The sequence below is a fragment of the Antechinus flavipes genome, chromosome 4 (assembly GCF_016432865.1).
Source record: "Antechinus flavipes isolate AdamAnt ecotype Samford, QLD, Australia chromosome 4, AdamAnt_v2, whole genome shotgun sequence".
Lineage (NCBI taxonomy): Eukaryota > Metazoa > Chordata > Mammalia > Dasyuromorphia > Dasyuridae > Antechinus > Antechinus flavipes.
The window spans coordinates 420,532,975-420,548,087 of NC_067401.1; the positions used below are offsets into that span (position 1 = coordinate 420,532,975).

Genomic DNA, 15,113 nt, shown 5'->3' on the forward strand with positions numbered 1-15,113 from the left:
GTGACTTTGAGCATGTTATTAATCTCTTTCAGCCTTAGATTCCTCATCTGTAAAATGGGGATAATAATAGCACCTATTTCAAAGGACTAAAGTGAAATCAAAGAATTTAATACATGTAAAATGCTTTGTAAATCTCAGTGATATATGCATGTTATTTTTCTGACCAGTTATTACCATATTTGCCAATATTCCCGTATTAGCACTCTCTAGGCTCTAGTTAATTCTTCTACAGAGCCATCTGTGGCTCTTCTTTGAAGAAGAGGGAGAAGATTGAAAAACTCTAAACTTAGATCCTCTGGAGGTAGTAATGAGTTCTCTATCTTGTGAAATAGGACAACTAGAGCCGATATTTGTAGAACACTTGTGAAGCACTTTATATAGGGTTTCTTAAGGAAGCCTCACAATAACACAAGTCAACCAAAGCTCAGAAAAAATGAAATGATTATCTAATTGTTACCCTGCTACAAAGTGTTAAAGACAGGATAAGAATGGAAGTCTTCCAATTTCAATGAACATTTCTTTCCATGGTCTTTTAGGCAGGTGGAGAGAAAACTCATTAGGATCGTTTTCTTCTTCCTCTCCAAATGCTCATATACTTTTAGCTCAAACTCACAAACTCTGTTGTTAACTTTCCTAGCTTGCCTCCAGACTCCATTAACTATTCTCTGGCTCACTGCTCAAAGTAATCCCCACATAAGCATTTCCATTTTCCAGTAGCAACATAAACCCAAGATTTACATGGCACTTCTCGGAGCGGTGGCCACAGCCCCTAGAATGTCGAAAGTCAAAATAACCTCTGGTTCTGGGGCCCCAGAATGTGGCAAAGAAGGCAAAAGAAGATGGGCTTAGAACCTGAGATGTCACAAAGCTCTAGTTGATGGTATGTGTTGCCATAAACTTTATTGCCCCATATTTGAGAAGACGGGAATAAGTCACTTGCAGCTCTGCCACTAGGAAAAAGAAGAGCCATCTCAAACGCTGGCATATAAAAGTTTATAGCTCACAGCTCTCTCAATGCATAATAAGTCGTTTTCCAAGGGAATACATCAAAAATGACAATCCTTCATTTCGTAACAGCTCTCGATACAGTCATCCAGATCAGCAGTCCCAGGGCATGAAAGAAATCAGACTGGGACCAGGAGAAGCCAGGCTGTGGACTAAACAAACAAAAACGCAATTTTTTTTTTGTCTTTGACTTTGTCAAAGTCTTAACCAAGACTTATCTCACATCTGCCTAACATCTTTCATTCCAAAGTCTAATAGGTGAGTCCTGGCTCATTTGATTTGAAGTTCAGTATTTCTTGATGATAACTAGCAAAACATTGCTCCTCCAGGAAGCCCGTGCCGAATAGCTCTGCTCCTTTTATCTGCCCCTTCCACAGCTATCTCTCTTTTAATTGGCAACCTGCTCAGTAAATGTTCTTTAATCATTTTCTTTTATAAGTAAATAGATCAGGTTCTTATTAAGTACCTGTTATATGTTAAGCACAGTGCTAAGATGAGAGAGAACAAATAAAAGCAAGCTAGATAATCACTGCCCTCAAGAGGTTTATGTTCCAAATAGGGAAAGACAATAGAGAAAGGGGTAGTGGAAAATGGAGGTATGCTTGGAGCCATGTTAAAGAGACAGCCAGGGAGAGATCTAGGGAGCTGTGAAACCTGGCAAGATAAGGCGAAAACTCATGATTTGGGCCAGGGACATAGGGATAGAATCCACAATTCTAGTAAGAGGAAGATAAGAATGATGATGGAATAACAGGGGCTAGAGTGTGGAGATAACTAGGTAAATTCTAGTCTTCTCGTGGCCACTAACTAGCTGTATGATCCCTCATAGGGTCCCGGTTTACTCACATTTAATAATTGAGGGGATGGGTGGAGAAGGTCACTAAGTTCCCTTTTAGTGTTATTATTGCATAAACTATTTTCTCTTGGAAATCCCTCGACCATAAACACTTTAGATTAACCCTGAATTCAAATTTGACTTCACTTACTAGTTGTGTGTCCCTGGGCAAGTGACTTAACCCCCATTGCTTCCCTTTTCAAAAAGTACAAACACCCCTTTCCAGAACAAACTTTATCTAATTTCATTTATATAAATCATCCGGCTTCTGAAAATACTCAGTAAAAAATATCAGACTAATGGTTTTACTTATGAGACGATGTTTCTGAAATCATACAGAACCAAGCCAAACATATTGGCCCTTTTCTCTTTCTCTAGGCAGGGGTTGAAATTTGGCACTAATTCCAGTCAAAAGCAGAATGATTAGGCCAACGGTACTGAGGAGTTACTGGTATCAAAATTACTTTTGACATCTGGGTTTTAAGCGATGTGACTCAGTGGGACAATATTTACTGAGCACTCACTTGCATTTTTGGAACTCTTTGAATTACTCAAATAAGGTCTCCTAAAACTTTTTCCATTGGCAACTTCTTTTTCCCCAAAAAGGTATTACACCACCCCAGGTATATGGGTATATAAAATAGGTATACAAATCAAACATTTACTGATAATAAATATTAAAGAAACTTATTTTAAAATAATTCTTGGGTATATATATAATTTTATCATTTATTAAAGATGAGAACAAATTTGCATAATAATAAAATGAATGTGTTTATTGTTACATAAAAAAGTTACATTTTGGTGAAGTATTGATACTTTTTACTTCTATCAAATTTTGGGAGACTCCTACATTCGTGAGGTCATAATCCATAATTTAAGAAGCTCAAGGTATCCTAACCTGGCTTCTGCTTACTTTCTATTTAGGTGTCTTTGGATACAGTGACAATTTCCTTGCATCGGTTTTCTCATTTATATTTCCAGCACTTAGCATAATCCCTTGCCTGTAGTGAGCAGATAGGTGGTGTGAGAGATATAAATCTGGACCTGAAGTTAGGACTAACTGAGTAAAAATCCAACCTCAGACACTTACTAGCTGTGTGACCCCCGATGTTGCTGTCTCACTTTCATCAATTATAAAATAGGGATAAAGATAGCATCTAACTTCTTAAGTTGTTGTGAGGATAAAGTGAGATAATATTTACAAAAGCACTTTGCAAACTTTAAAGTGCCATATAAATGCTAGCTATTATTAGTTGTTTAACAAATGTTTGCTGAAATGAAGAGGTTGGACCAGCTGCTCTCTAAAGCCCCACTCCAACTCTAACTATTTCTATGTCTCAAATATATTGTTAGCACGTATCCCTTTGATTTAAAACTTCATGAAGGATGAGGCTGTCTCATCTAAATTTTGTGTCCCTGGTAACTAGCACTGGACATTAGAACAATGAATGTAGGAGGTGATGTATAAATATGTCAGATGAATTGAAGGGTTCTAATCCTTTTTCTTCCCAATAGGCTGGACAGAAGATCACATGTCACTTCTCCATTATGACAGCTAGGATTCACAGCCTCTTTGCATTTCTATCACACTAGCAATGACCAAATAAGGAACACCTTCCTCCCTCTCCCTTGCTTTCTAACCACCTATCTTGTATTGAAAGGCTTTACTTAGACCTTAAGGGAAGACTCTTAGTTCTCAACTGCCCCAGAGACAATGATTGTCAAAGATTGAAATGAAAAAAACATATATGAAATTTAATCCAAGATACAAATGCAGATTTCAACCTGAAGAGTTCAGTGATAAAGATAATTATGGTAGTAGTAACAACAAAAGCAGCAACAACCGCAATAATCGTTAAGTTAGGTTTAGTGGAAATCAATTGGACTTGAATTCAAGATTTGGGTTTGACTCCCTGATCTGATTGATTAGGGGACCAAGAGTAATTTATTTCCTCCCCAAACTATTTCCTTATGTGGAAAATGAGGATGGTGATATTAGCATTGCCTATAACCCTTATAGGATGGGGGAAGGGAGTTTTTGGAAACTGAAGAATTATAAATGTGAGTTATTAGGTACTATATAGCACTTTATAGCTTATAAAGCACAATGGAGTTAAAAAGAATCAATACCCATATTTTAAAGAGTAGAGATGAGAAAACTGACCCTCAGAGAATTGACGTGACTTGACCAGGATCTTGTATCCTGTAAATAACCAAGAAGGTTCTCAGACTTAAGTTTTTTCAATTTCATGTTTATATAGCTAGCAAGTGTCCCTACCAGTATTCAAACCCATTTCCTTCCTGACTCCAGGCTTGGACTTATTCTGCCTATGGCACACTTATTCTGGAAAATATAAATATAAAGGCAGTAAGAGAAATATAATGTCATTGAGTCTTTTAGGATCACATGAAGCTTATCTCCTTATACCGTGTATTTGAATCAGAAGCTTCTCTGGCAATGCCTTCTTGGTTAGAGTCATAGCCAGTGAGCTAGAAGGGAACTTAGAGATTATTTGGTCCAACTTCTTCATTTTACAGATAAGGAAACTGAAGCTTGTCTAGTGTCACACAAGCTTCAAGTGGCAAAGTGTGAATTCAAATTTATTTTATCTGGCTCCAAATATACACTCTTTCCATTATTCCTTCTAAGGAGCTTGTTATTAAATTAGGGAAAGTATTCCAAGAGTATAAGACATAGCAATGATCCCTAAATAAGTGCTATCTACAGAGCTGTTTGGAAGTGCATTTAAAAGGGCTTTGGGCATGCCGGATGGAATAGACATACCATATGTAGCTTGTAGCATTGAGAAGCTTCTCAAAAATACAAGTTATCATTAGAGTTTTGGAGAATGGAAAGATTAGTATTATTAATATTAATATTAATTATGTTAATAATATTAATATTAATAATAACTTGCATTATAGCATAATGCTTTAAGGTTCACAAAGTTATTTACAAATGTTATCTCATTGGATCCTCATAGCAACCTAGGGAGATAGGAGTTATTAAATGCATATTATAGATGAAGAAATTGAGGTGAACAAAGCCATATAGACTTTGTTCAGATGTTCACAAATTCAATATTTGAAATGGGATCAAACTCGTTTTTCCCAGTTTAAATCTAGTAATCTATTTGCTGTGGTTTCTATCCACAGCACTTCCCACCTATGAGGAAGAGGGAGAGAGAGAGATTGGTATTCTCACATGGAATACAGAGAATAGTTTTGTTTAGGGAAGGAGCCAGCAGTAAAGTTTGCCCCGTGGTGTGTGGACACACATGGACCATTTTCTAACCATTTATATGAGTAGAGATAAGAAAGTTGTTTTTGGAGGCCATGAGAGCCTCGTAAAGTAGGGGATGATTATGATTTGTGAATGAATGTCTTGGAAGCACAGGTAAGGAGTTTAGGTTTTGTGGGAGGAAGGAGCTAGAAGACAGTTCTAAATATATAAAAAGCTGCCAGTGAATCCTTAACCCAGGCATCAGGACTCCCATTACAGGGAGGGAAATGTATGTCATGCCCCATCTCTGAACAATGATATTCAGGTCATCCACCATTCCTACACACCCTTCTTGCTCCATTTTCCTGGAGCCTTTGTTTCCTTGAAGGCCATGCTACCTTCTTGTGAAGTTTTCTCTGACTTTACCTGAGAATACTTTCTCCCTTCTTGAATTTTCCTACATCTTTTTGTTTGCACACTCTTTTGTTCTTCCTTGCCTTATGTTAGATTTAATTGTGTACTTGTTGTGCCTCAGTAGAATACAGACTCTTTAAAGATAGGAATCATATCTTAAAAAAAAAACTCCAAATTTGAAACTCTGTGTCTTAGCACAGTGTCTTGCATATAGTAATAAATGTTTATTGAATATTTGGAAAAGCACAAATAAAGGAGAAGGAAATAAGTATTTATATAGCAAATAGTATATGCCAGATATACTTTCTAAGTGCTAAAAGAAGAACAAGGAAAGAGCAGCTAAGTGGTACAGTATATAGAACACCAGTCACAGAGTCAAGAGAACCTGCGGGGTTTTTTTCCACATTTATTTATTTTATTTTAAGTTTATGGGCCTAAGTTCAAATTTTGCCTAAGATACTTGCTAGCTATGTGATAACTGTACAAGTCACTTAATGCCACTTAACTCAGTTTCCTCACCTGTAAAATGATCTGGTGAAAGAAATAGCAAACCACTCCACTATCTTCACCAAGAAAATCCCAGTAAGACCATGGAGAGTTAGACATGACTGAAAACTACTCAATGATAACTTGTTCTTTACTCTTTATACATATTCTCCCAATAGAAGCTTACAACAACTATTGGAGGTAAGTGGATCAGAATATTATCATTCATGGATTATTATACAAATGAGTAAACTAAAAAAAAAAAAGTGGGGTCTGGTCAAGCAGCTAGTAAGTTTCTGGGATTGGATTTGAACTCATTTTCCTGACTCTAGAGTCTGTGTTCTACCTACTACAGCATCTGATACTATTCAATTTTGTTCAACAAGGATTTTTTAAGCACCTTCTATGTGCCAGACATTTTGCTAGGAGTTTGAGACAAGATGGAAATGAAGCAGTCTCTGACCTCAGGGAGCTTACTTTCTAATACAAAGGGTCAAGGGGACGACAAGATAAGGAAAACAGAATCTACACCAAATGATAGCATAATCAGCAGAAGCCTTCAATAGGCAACATTTTGGCTCAATCTAACAAAACTGGACCCAAAAAGTGGAAGTAAGGAGGAAGAAGATACCAAACATGAGAAAGAGAGGGGCGGGCAATAGAAAGCAAGAAAATGGCAGATAGAAGCTTGTGAATGAGAAGCAACATATTTTGAATTCATGAATCACAGAGCCTGAAATGAGAGATTAATTACTTTACCTCTGACATTGCCCTCTGTGGAATCCTCTTTTAAAAATGCAAATAATTTTTGCAAGGCTAATGCACTAAATCACAGGGGCCTTAGTACAAAGAGATGCCAGATGCCCTATGGTGCCACAGACACCCTAAGTGTTTGGAGGGAGGGAAGAAGAGCCATGAACCATTCATGAGGAATCCACTCTTCTCCACTATTTTGTCCAGGGCTAGTCTTTCAGGGGGATATTGACCAATGAAATGTCAATCTTTTTCTTCCATGTCTCAGAAATGGAAGTAATTGGGTGGAATGATGGCTGGCTGACAGGTTTGAAACTTTAAGCAACTGAAGAAAAAACGGTTCTACAGTGAATGCTGGGGACTAGTAGTTGTGCAGCCATCCCTCCCCCCAAAGTGGTATGGATGACTTTGTCCAAGTTCAATGGATCTGGCAGGGGGAGGAGATTGTTTTCTAGCCTGGTTATTAATTGGGAAAAGGGGAAGGGGAGTAATGTTGTGCCCTGTTTTGATTTGTTTCTATATTTTCCCAGTCAAACCCATGTTTATTGATAGGGCTGTGCCAGCCCCCTGGCTCTCCCACCCAGCCAACTATAGTGTGCTGCCAAATAATTAGTTGCTGAAGTGTCAGGAGCAGATGTTGAACTGACATCTTCCGTTTACTGGTGTCAGATCCACCACTTTCCTTCCTCCAGCTGAATTATCAGAGGTTTGTCTGCCTGCCTACTTGATAGTGGGGACTTACCTGTATCATTAATAGAAGAATGTCTCCCGTGGCAGGATCACCGGGAACCACATGATCCACTGCCCTTGTTCTTTCTAGATTAGGTACTCTTTCTTTTCTCTTTCCTCACCTGGCTCTCCGCTGTGGAGCTTGTTGTCACTGATGGGAGGGATGTGTCCCTTCTGAGACAAATCTGTGTGCTCAAGAACTTCCTACAGTGAGGTGCATATTTCATTTTCTAAGTCTTCATCTTCCTGAGAAGGAAGTCAGTAGATGTCCCATGGAGACTGGGAGACTCTTGAGAATTGATGTCTATGTCTATGTCTATTTTGGAGCCCATGGGTCCTAAATGCTGAATTGAATTGAATTTTGCCCAAATCCCTATAATTCTCCCACTTAGCCTAATCCACACCAACCAAGCCCAGCAAGGTAAAGTACAATCTATATCTTAAAGGGTCTCTCCACTCATTGTTGTAAAGTTAGATCTGAGGTGGGATATAATGTTATACTTGGGATCAAATAGCTGGTGTTACAACAAGATTAAAGGATGATTAATTCTGATGGATGTGGCTCTCTTCAACAATAAGATGATTCAGGCCAGTTCCAATGGTCTTGTGATGAAGAGAGTTATCTGCACCCAGAGATAAGACTGTGGGAACTGCATGTGAATCACAACATAGCATTTTTACTCTTTTTATTGTTGTTTGCTTGCATTTTGTTTATTTTCACTTTTTTCTTTTTTGATCTGATTTTTCTTATGCCACAAGATAACTATATAAATATGTATTCATATTTTGGATTTAACATATATGTCTACTGTGTTTAACATATATTGAACTACTTGCTATCTAGGGGAGGGGATGGGGAAAAGGGGGGAAATTGGAACACAGGGTTTTGCCAGAATTAATGTTGAAGAATTATCCATGCATATGTTTTGAAAATAAAAAGCTTTAATAAAAAAAAAAGTTGTGCTATTTTGTTGATTAGTCACATCTGATTTTTCAGAGTTAAGTGACTTGCTTAGGGTCAGACAGCTAGTAAGTACCTGAGACCATTCATTTTGCTGATACAATTAGGGTTAAGTGACTTGCCCAGGGTCACACACCTAAGAAGTGTTAAGTGTCTGAGGTCAGATTTGAACTCAGATCCTCCTGACTTCAGGGCTGGCACTCTATCTACTGCACTACCTTAGTTGCCCTTGAGAGTATTTTTGAACTCATGCCCTGCTGACTCCAGACCCAGCACTCTATCCACTTTGACACCTATCTACCTGGATTCTAATCCGCAAATTAATAGTGTATGACACTAGGCAAATCACTTGATCACTCTGAGCCATAGTTTCCTTAGTTTTCCTCAACAAAATGAGATAACTCAGATTCAACAAAATCTAAAGTTACTCTCAGCTGGAAAGCAATGATTCCATGATCTGAGTTACATCTTAGATATGTAAACCAAGGCTATTTTGATAGGGACAGTAGCCAGGAGATGAATTACCCTCATGTTAACTGAATGTTAATAGATAGATAGATAGGTATGGGAAATCAACATACTACTAGCTAATAAATTTATAATTTATTTATCTTATTTGAACTTTAAAACAGGCCTGTGATGTGGGTCACAGGATCAGTAGCTATAGAAAGTTTATTTTACAGAAGAGGAAATCAAGACTAAAGTAATCTATCCATGGTTGCACAATTATTAAGTAGTAGAGGCAAGATTCCAATCTAGGTCTCCCTTGAACTTGGGGGTAGTCCTTTTTCCTCTATGCTGCATTACTTAAGACAGGATCAAAGACTCAGAGAACAGGAACTCTTTCAGGATTTTCCTTGAAGAGAGTTCCCCAGTCATGGCCTCCAACTAATTGTCTTCATTATTCTCTACCCTTCCTATATCATCAATTGCCTTTCTCTGTATAGAGAGATGAGAATACTTGATACCCATTTTTTGGTGGTATAGATTAGTGAGAATTAATGAGGATTAACATTGCAAAAGTAGATAGAGAGTGACAAAAGAATGCAGAATTGACATTATTTTTACCTGGGTTTATAAAACCCTGAATTATTCTTGGAAAGGAGAGGAGATGACACAGAAGACAAAAGTCAAGAGAGAGAAATAAAAGGTAAACATGAGTATATTCTGGATCAGTATCATAAAGAAACTAAACAGGATTGTGATTACTATGGAGTCAATTTGTCCATTGGGAAACTAAGTCTGAGACTTTTTGGCATAGTTTGTTAGCAGAGATGCATCTCAGTGGCTGAGGGCTCTAACAAGAAATCCATAAAAATGGGGTGTTACATGGAGTAATGTTTTAAGAAATGCAAATATCATGGAGCTCACTTAGTTACCTGAACTTCAGGCAGAAGATTCAGGCTTACTCTTAATATTTTCTAAGGTTCAAAAGTCTCTCACGTTACAGCCACTTTGGTAATCTGATCTTGAAGCCTTTGGGGCAATTGTGTAGGTCATTATAAATGTTTGCTCTTGCCAATTACTTCCCTCCATAGTAGGCACGAAAGAAGGCTTTGGAAGTTCCTTCTCCATATTACATTGAAGCTTTCATTTTTGTCTAAGTTTCCTAATAATATCTAGATCTAGCTCCCAATAATAGCTCTCTTCTTTTGATGATATGAATAGAAAACATCCTCCCTGTCTCCATTGTCCTAATGCTTCAAAGCTGAACTCGATCCCATGAAAACTAAAAGCGTTTATTATCTTGTCCCACTCATGACTAACTCTTTTATGATGAGAGTTTCTCAAAACTCTACTTCATCTGGTCCTCTGCTCTCCAGACATAACCTCATGAGACAACCCAGTGGGACAATGGATAGAATTGGATCCTGCCTCACATACTTCCTGGCTGTGTGACACTGAACAAGTTATTTAGCCTTTTTTCAGAGTCGGCTTTCCCATCTATCAAATGGGGATAATGATAAAGCACCTACCTCCTTGAATTGTTTGCAGTTTCAAATGAGATAATATTTATGCTTTGCAGACTTTAAAGTGCTGTATAACTCTTAGCTATTATTAGCTACCGTCTTTAATTTTCTTGAGATGACTGCTTAATATTTAGTCTGCGGCCATGGAATATTGTGAAGATAATTGTTTTACATGAAATTTGTGGTTTTGGCTTTATTAGTGATCAGCTCAAGCCAGTTAAGCTGGCCAGTAATGTTCACCAAAGAAGAAAAAAGAAAAGGCCAAGAGAGATTTATATCCATTCATATCAAAAACTATAGGAGAGAACTGGATTGGAGGGGGAAACCCAGTCTAGTACTGGAAAATTGGCTGGATATCATTTGGTGCTGGAAATGAGGTGATTGTGTTCTGGATCCATTAATCAATCAACAAACATCTATTAGGCATTTACCATGAGCCAGGCATTATGCTATGTGCCAAAGAAACAAAGAAAAATTTAAAAGTAATAACCCTATCTTCAAGAAATTCATCTTCTAATAGGGCAGACTACATATAAATGAATAGGTAAATTCAAAATGTATGTAAATCAGAAACAAAACAATGTTAGAGGAGGGGTACTGGCTGCTAGGTAATCAGGAAAGATTCTTAGAGGTGGAAGTGAGGAAAGGCATCCCTCCAGACAGGTGGCACCATGGATAGCTCACTGGCCCTGGAGTCAGGAGGATCTGAATTCAAATGCAGCCTCAGTCACTTATTAGCTGTGGGACCCTGGGCAATACTTAACTCTGATTACCTCAAAAAAAAAAAAAAACCTAGAGATGGGGGACAACTGGGAAAAAGACACAGAGATAGAATGCAAAACATTCAGTGTAGGGAACAGCAAAATAGGCTTGTATGGAGGTACTCTGCTCCAGAGATATGTAAATGATTGACTAGGAATTGAATCATCTCTAGACAAATTTCCATTTCCATCACAGGCAAGTTTCTCAATCCACCCCTCATAGTCTGACTTCACTGGAAGAATCTTTACCTCCCACTCTCTGCTTCAGAATTATCACAGTGGGGTTTCATTAAAAAGTAGGCTCTTAATCTTGGCCCATAGAGTTTATTTTATAAAGATGTTTTACCCGGAGAACAAGAAAAGACCATGACTCACTGTAATAAGGTAGATATTGTGACAAGATAAATGTGAAAATGTTAATGAAAGCCACTCGGGGGACATTTGCATAAAACAGGCACTTTGTTACTTAAAAAACCACTGATGTCACCTTTAAGAAAAAAGAGCATTGCTGAACAGTCCATTTGGGAATTATTGGGTCAATAATTCTTTTTTTTTCCTTTGCTGGCATCAGCTCTGTGTGCAGGAGAGGTTTGAGTTCATTTGGATCTGAGTTCATCAGCTCCTGATGGTGGTTTTCCTGGTTGAAAATTGGAATCCTCTGACTGGAACATGACAATCATATGACCCAGTAGCTCCCCAGAATGCTGTAACCCCAGGCTGCTTCATCTCAGCCAAGGGGAAAGAAACCAAGGAGTTATCAGGATCTTATCCACTTTTTGAAACCCAGCTCAGGAGTTCTCTGTCTCATGAAGCCTTCCCAGAGGCTCCCAACCCAATGTGCTGCCTTACTCCCCTCACACCCCAGGGCTCATTGTGCCTAACTTACTGTCACCTTGTATTTATTATCTATCTCCCAGAAATGCAGCTCTGGACTGATGTGAACTTGGATTAATCTCTTGGGAGTCTCTCATGAACAAATACTCTATTCCCTATGTCCCTATTCAGATTCTTCCTTTGTCCAAAATCCTAATCTACCTCATTTTAACTTTCCCATAGGGTTATGATAAGCTATTCCCTATTCCTTATGATAAGATTCCCTATCTGGACTGAGAGTCAGGAAGATTCCTCTTCCTGAGTTCAAATCTGACCACAGATACTTACTAGCTATGTGACCTCAGGCAAATCATTTAATGTCTGTTTGCCTTAATTTGCTCATCTCTAAAATGGGCATAATAATAGAACCCACTTCCCCAGGTAGTTGTGAGGATCAAATGAAAGATATTTGTAAAATGCTTAGTACAGTATGTGGCACATAATAAGTGCTTAATAAATGGTTATGATCTTCAGTTTAATAGGAACAATGGTGATAATAATAAATAGGATTTCATAGGCAATTTGGTGATTTGGTAGATAGAGCACTTGGACTGGACTTAGGAAGACTTGAGATCAAATGCAGCCTCAGACACTTACTAGCTCTGGGAAAATCACCTCTTTTAATTCACTGGAGAAGAAAATGGCAAACCAGACCAGTATCTTTGCCAAAAAAAACCCCATGGACAGTAATGGTGTGCTTTGGTCCATGAGATCACAAAGCATCAGATGTGATGGAGTGACAACAAAGACAAGCATTTACATATCATATATGCTAAGTGAATTTAATTACCATTAGATTATAAACTCCTTAAGAGTTTATCTCTTAAGATATTTACCTCTTTTTATATTCCTAAAAGTTAGCACAGTACCTGACATATAACAGGTGGTTAATAAAAGTTTACTTATTGATTGGTTGATTATCAAGACAAAACTATCCAGATCTTCTTGCCCCCAAGTTTAACCCTCTATTCATTGATATATATCTCCTTTGCTTTCATTCTTCACTTTAAAGGTGCTGGAGAGAAGAAAGTAATAGTAGAGAAAAAAAGAAAAGAAAAAGGAAGAGGAAAAGAGGAAGAAAAGAACAGGATGAAGGGGAGGAGGAGGAAGAGAAAGGAGATAAGAAGAAAGAAAAAAGGAAGAAAAAGAAGAGAAGGAGAAAGAAAAGGAAGAAGAAAAAGAAGAGAAGGATGAAGCAGAGGAGGAAGAGGAAGAAGAGAGAAGAAGAAGAATAAAAAGAAGAAATCTCCACTAATTATCATCTTTCAAGCATACTAGAATAATCCCTGAAATTGAGCTATTTTCTCTATCTTGGCTTACATTCCTTGCATGCAGAGACCATTTATTTCTCCCCATGGATTACATCTTTGAGAAAACATAGTAGGATCAATAGAGAGCTCATTACAGAGTCAAGATGCCCTGATTTCAAGGTGTGCTTTTGACTATGACTATGCAACACTGGGCAAGTGATTTAATCGTAGGCAATTGTCTGAACCCATATATTGCAGTGAAAGGTACTAATCTATATTGGTAAAGAAAATTTCCTCACTGGGAATTCCATATGCCAATGAGTCATAGGTCCAAACTTAAAAAGAAAAAAAAAGCAATCGCTGCTTTAATTTTAGATGAAAGCAGTTTCTTTCCCTCCTCAAGTTCAAAACTATACTTTGTTTTTGTCTATAATGAGCTTAGAACGATAAGACAGAACTGGAAGAGACTTTAGAAATGGTCTACTCAGTGTTATAGATGGGAAAACTGAAGCCTACATAAATGAAATTAATTTCCTAACAGCTTAAGTAGTAGAATTTAGATTTGAATCCAGTCCTTCTAATTCCAAATCCAGCTTTATTTTCCCAATGCCACATTCACTCATACTTAGTGTGCTTTCCTTTGTTGCACAGTTGTTGGTGAGTCTGTTCCTCATCTCATTTGATTACAGTGTAAGCTCTTCGGGAGCAGGATCTATATGTCTTGTATCTCTAGGGCCTAGCATGAAGCTTTGCACATGGTAGGCACTTCATAAATGTTTATTGAATTGAATGATTAATTTTTATATCCTTCTACTCTAGTAGGTGCTCAGTCGATATTTATTGAATTGAAACCAGAGATTTGGCGCTGGAAAAGATCTTACGGTGATTTAGTCTACTCTCTTTAGTTATAGATGAAGAAATTGCCCAAAGTCTTAAAGACATTAAAATGCCAGACTGGAATTTGAACTTAGCTGTTTCATGTCCAAATAAACTCTCTTCCCACCATGCCAAACTGTGTCCTTTCAGAACAATAGTTTCCAAAAGCTAAAATTATAAAAAGGAGGAAAATGTAGGACTATAAGGTTAAAAAATCAAGCAAAATGGGAGGAAAACAGCCACTAAGACTGTAACTTCTTCACCTCTGAGAAGTCAGATTTGACTTTGTCAGCAAAGTCCTATTTTCCAAACCTGTGTCCAAGAAGTAGACAATATATCCCCACAAGAGCCAGTGATTCTGTTCTGCCCACAGATGGTGAGGAAAGGGCTGCTACCTCAGTCATTGGGCTGGTTCCCAAAATCAGTGTTCTTCCATGTCCCCAGGGAGAATGCTTGGATGCTCTTGAGCTCATAAAGAAGGTAGCTCACAATGCATTCTCTAGAGTCTTTCATTGGGTTGAATTAACTGGGAAGTCTCTATTGTTTCCATTGCAACCTATGATGTAAGAGAAAAAGAATCCAACCTTTACTTTTTTTTTGAAGACTAACTGTTTTCCAAGTATCTTGCCTGTTTTGTCTTTGTAGCTCCAAGTGCAAGACTTTCTTGCAAAGATAGTATAGAATGCAATAGGATGGGACCAAGGTAGAGTAGAATGGTCTTGGACTCCTAGAAGACCTTGAGAAGATATACTATATCTTCCTCAAAAAGTATTCAGAGGATAGATATCCCTTGTCAGAGGAGTAAGAATTTGGGTGGAGGGAAGAGAGAAATAATAATAACTTACATGGCAATATTTGAGATAAGCACTTTAAACATAACCCCATTTTAAAGAAGAAATACATAGAAGAAAATAAAGGTTCTGAGATGGAGCTGACCCATGGTCTTCCTAACTCTAGGTCCATTACTTTATACT

The 15,113-nt window shown here is 37.8% G+C and overlaps 1 long non-coding RNA gene across 1 annotated transcript in view; it reads right to left on the reverse strand.

Annotated features, from left to right (window-relative positions):
- Positions 1-14,048: 14,048 nt before the first annotated feature.
- LOC127562870 (uncharacterized) overlaps positions 14,049-15,113 on the reverse strand; it is a 47,710-nt gene continuing 46,645 nt past the window's right edge. The window contains exon 5 of the long non-coding RNA XR_007953834.1: positions 14,049-14,695. This is a non-coding gene — a long non-coding RNA (uncharacterized LOC127562870). The remainder of the gene's footprint in view (positions 14,696-15,113) is intronic.